We start from the raw sequence: 5,105 nt of genomic DNA, 5'->3' as shown, positions 1-5,105 counted from the left end.
CATACGAGTTACTCTTTATAAATGAGTATCAAAATCATCAAAACTTCCCATTTTGCGAATATCTGGAAAACTAAGGTCGAGCAGCGATAACACGTATAAGAATAAGTTTTTTAGAATGATAATTTTGATGACATATACCAAGGTCATCCAAATCGGTGAGTAACCAGTGTTGTAAATAATTGCCTATCTTATTTATACATATAGTGTGATATTTTTTTGTCGTTGAGTGTATAATACCGAGCCAAATTCGTGATGAAAATTTTCAACTGAATTCCGTAAACCTAAATCTTATTTATATATTTTTCACATAAATGAAACAGTATTTATCTATTATCAATTCTTTTTTTTCTGCTAAATTATTAATGAGAAAGTGGTTCTATCAAGTAAAGTTGTGAGAGAAATCACAGGACATGGGGTTAAAGTAACTCAGTAGAACGAATGCTAGATTGAAAATGTATTATTGTGATTATTCTATCAATCTTTCTAGGTCTACATTGTAAGTGCTTTGAATACGTGATTGACGCAGCAATTAGAGTGTTAATGCACGAAAGATATTTCTTCGAAGCGACGACATGTTTCATTAATAAAAATCGAGATAACCGTTATGGGGGGTGACTGTGCAAATTAGCTGTTATCGTCCATTAAATTGTTCGTTAGGGTGAAAAATCTTCGTCAATATTGATATCCCGCATAGTTACATAGTAACAGTCATGCGCGTTCAGTAGGCCTGTTAACTGGTGTACTCTATGAAAAAAATTAATTCTACAGTGTGTTCCGTTACACAACAATATCAAGACAAGTTTGACGAGTATACATGTGCGTCATCTTGGAGCTTGAAATAATACGACTTCTTTCAACGGTGTATTCTTTATTTTTTCAAAGGTAAGCGTGTAATTCTTCTTTGTTTTGCTTTGGTTTTTGTTTAAATATACCTTAGGTGCATTCGTCCTGCGTTTGACGATTACACACTTCAGTTTTTGATTTTATTGCGAAGAACGAGAAATTTTTTAATCTAAATTTCACAGTTAACAGTTGTTGGTAGCTATGCATTGTCTTTTATCGCAACTTTTCATGTATGGCATTCAGGAGAATAGGCTGTGTTTTCTCGTAAAATCATTTAACACTTTGACCGCCACATCACCTGAATTCGGGTAACACCACTTTTAACATAAACTTAAACATTCGTTTTCTTGGTGACGTACCGAACGAACTAAGTTTTATTAGATATATGAGATGTAAGAAAGATAGTAGAGTAATTGTTAGAAAGAGTTTCGGCATTCCATCGGTACTATGATTGATAATGTAAGGTTAAAATTACTGCAAGTGAAATTTTCTTCACTGTATGTTTATATTTGACGCATGCGGCTGCGCTTTGAAGTCTCGCGCTTGGACCTTCGATGCTCAATGGACTATGTCTATCCTGTTTCTATTCATTGTATTCATTTTCTGTCTCTATTTACTGGGATCACGTTACACTGAGTTTAAGGCAGTGAGTAGTGAAGGATGAGTAGGGATAACGGTACGAACGAATTTAAGTGAACATTTATATATAATACTTAACTCTGGAGAACGAGTTCGTTTATTATTATATCGATATTGCAAATGGTTAAACTTCCCCGGACAGGCTCGGCTACGCCGGGTCAAGTTTATCGCTGGTTGTCGAAACAGGTCTGATAGTAATGGTCGCAGAAAAGAAGTAGAAAAATTTAGTTGCAGGTCTGGTCTAAAAAAGTGGACTATTGTTGATTATAGGGTGTGTCCGGAAAATGGTGGAAATGAAAATGAAATTTGCTGTAGTAGGAATTGAGTGAATACACACAATTCGGAAGAAACAGAGTTTACTATCCTCCAACGATGTTTGGTAACTTGTTTTTAATTCTGAAGAGACAAGTGCGGCAAGGGGGTTCTACACATGACGAACGTCGACCTTGGGTTTCGGCTGCTTTTGTTATTGGCTGATTCGCGTAAACTATGATTGCAAATGAAACAGAATATGATAAAATGAGATACAACGATAGGGAATAAATATGGGCGTCAATTATTTATTTGTATCTCACTTCGTCATATTCTGTTTCATTTGCGACCTTTGTTTACGCGAATCAGCCAGTAACAAAAGTGGCCGAATCCGATGCGTCAAAGTTCATCGCGAGTGAACGTGTCCTCTTGCCACACTTACCCCTTCAGTTCGATGAATAAGTTACCAAACGTCGTTGGAGGACAGTACAATCTAACCTGAAATAACAGATATGGAGGTGTTTAAAAATATGTCCATCGGCAGTGGATTTAGAAGGTCATAATACTAAAGGACATGTAGGCGGTTGGTACATCTATACACGTTCGCTGTTAATGACCATTATGGTTGGTTTGGCTTTCAACCTTTTTTGACCTTTCAGCCTAAAGAGAGTTTTAGAACGAAAAACTATGTAATTAATATACAACAAATTTTTTCATTAATTCTTTATTCACTTACATGTATTTCTACAATAGACCGTAATTTATTAATGGTATAACTGCATGCTCTATAACGAAATTTTCACTTTGGTCAGTTCTATCTGAGTAATATTGTAATGTCCATTTTCGTTTAGTTAATTTAATGCTCGATTTCCTGCTCATTTATCATCCTGGTTACGCAAAGTGTCGATTAAATTTGACCTCGTGTGGCCATTAATATCCTGATGTACCACATTACATAACATTCTGAAAATTTTACGCGCAAGAAATAGCAGTTGTAATTACAAATATTTCGACTTTTGTCAAGTTTCTCTGCATTAGGTTGGAACGATTTTGTAGAAAAATGCATTGTTCTATATGAAAATATATTATTGCAACCCTTTCATAATTAATTGAGATATATCACTACAAAGTCAGGACGACTAATGCTATTAGTATCACAATATTTTTAGGAGTATTGTAAGTAGAGTAAAACATCGCGTAACCAGACTATTAGTTATGTTCGGGAATAAAAATATTCGGACAATAGATCGATCACTTTATTAATATAAAATTCAATCAATGAAAATTAACAGTTTGTAAAAGTAGAATATTTAAGTATCAATAGATCCTATACATTTTAATCTTTACATTATACAAATTTAGCGACACAAAATATAATTCAAGTTTGATAAATCACAACAGTTCGGGCACATTGACTACTAAAGTGACAAAATTATCGTACTAAATGATGCAACCCTCAATTGTCTCTTATTATTTTTTGCATTTATGTAGTCTTCTTCGCTATACTAACTAGATAATAGTAAATGAATTGTCGGATGACAATTGTTAGAATATACAGGTTTCAAAATTGGACCTAAGTATCTTCTCTGAAGTAAGGCTAACACGTTTTACAGGTAAAACTAAGAAAAAACATTATATAAACGTGAACCCATAAACTCTTCATTACGAAGTTACAAAATTCAAGACAATAACGGAATATTATATCATTGCAATATAAACGCAATGAAATCTTTATCAAATTAATTTCAAATAATATGATACAATGAAAAATGAGAAATACTAATCACAGTAAGTCATATGCCAAACATAGATGAACAAAAAGTAAGAATTAACAACCTCGTACGTCCAATAAATGGTTTCGAATTACTCTTGAATTTCGTTACTCTTCAATTTGCTCAGAAAAAGACCGAGGAAACCGGAAAACGGTATCATATCCGTAAATCCACGGGAAAAGCTACGTCGCCATTGTTCGTCTTGGAATTAAGCGTTTCTTGCTGGCAGTTGATACGAGGAAACGTGCTCTTCCGAGCAACTGGAGAGTGGCATTTGTCGTACACTGGCGGGCTTCTCTGCCAGTGGAAAGAGAGAAAGGGAGAATGGAGATAGATCGGAGGACAGAAGTGCTCGCAACGGTCTTCTGAAATACTGGTGTGGGTACCGTGCATGAGACTCGCCTCTGCCCGCGCAGAGAAAAAGGGGCGAGTTTGCGGGGCCGCAGCCAGAGGGTACGGGGTTTTTCCGGATTACAATAAGTTCACAGAGGATGAGCTTTTCGGGGTCGACTGCCATGGCTTTGCGCGTATTTTGTAGCAGGAGATTTTCGTCGCGGATTTCCATAACGTATTAGGTATTACGGCGAATTAAAAGAGATTATGTGTATCATGCTTGTAATTATGTGATCCGCTTCGCTATCGTTCGTACTTTTAAAAGATTATATTCTTTTCATTTTCTAAGTACCTTCTTTTTACTTCTCTTAGAAAACACTTTCTTTACTACCGTTATTACAGTTTATAGGTATGCCTTACTTATATGCTAAACGAATATTACGTCTGTAGCCTTTACCATGAAATGGTAGAACATATTTAGTGTCTGCAAAAATTAATAATCTGCGCGATCATTTTTTAAATATACTATAAGTATTATTCTCTTTTTAAAAATACGTGAAAAAATATTCGTCGTTTACGCAATTTTTAAGAAATTTGATTTCTTTGCTTTTTATACGTTATGTTTGCTTTTTGAATGAAAAGTGAATTTTAATTTGGTACGAAGTTAAAAAGGGACGATTAATGTAACGTTTGTTAGAGGAAAATTAAACATTACTAGTGAATTCGTTAAATTTAAATATTATTGACAACGTATATGACAAATTCCAATTTTGAACAAGTTCTACAATATTCAATATTAATATTTTCATTTCATAAAAATTTGTAAACAATTCATTGTGTAAAGAATGTTATAGGTAACTAAAAAAAATCGGAAATTTGAAATTTAAAAAAAGTGTCTTGTAAAAAAAGAATTTTAAGTAAAATCTAAAATTTAAAGTGTACGCGATGTATTATCAAAATAGTAATGTTTATTTATCATGACGATATAAATTACTAGAACTAGCAATTTCTTTTCAAATTTTCGTTTTTAATTTTAAAAAGGTGGTAAATTTATACTATTTACCAATTAACTTTTTCATTTACCTTATAATAATGTATTACTTTATTCAATACATTATATTCGTGGAATAGAATTCACTGTAATGTAGAAAATGTAGGACACAAATAACAGTAGCTTAGAACAGTACATAGAAAAACAACTAATTTTAGTTGATTGCCATTCATGCTGACATTGACTTATTTTCTGTAATAGAGTATAACACTTCA

Source organism: Nomia melanderi, chromosome 9, assembly GCF_051020985.1.
Source record: "Nomia melanderi isolate GNS246 chromosome 9, iyNomMela1, whole genome shotgun sequence".
NCBI lineage: Eukaryota > Metazoa > Arthropoda > Insecta > Hymenoptera > Halictidae > Nomia > Nomia melanderi.
This window is presented reverse-complemented; position numbering follows the sequence as displayed.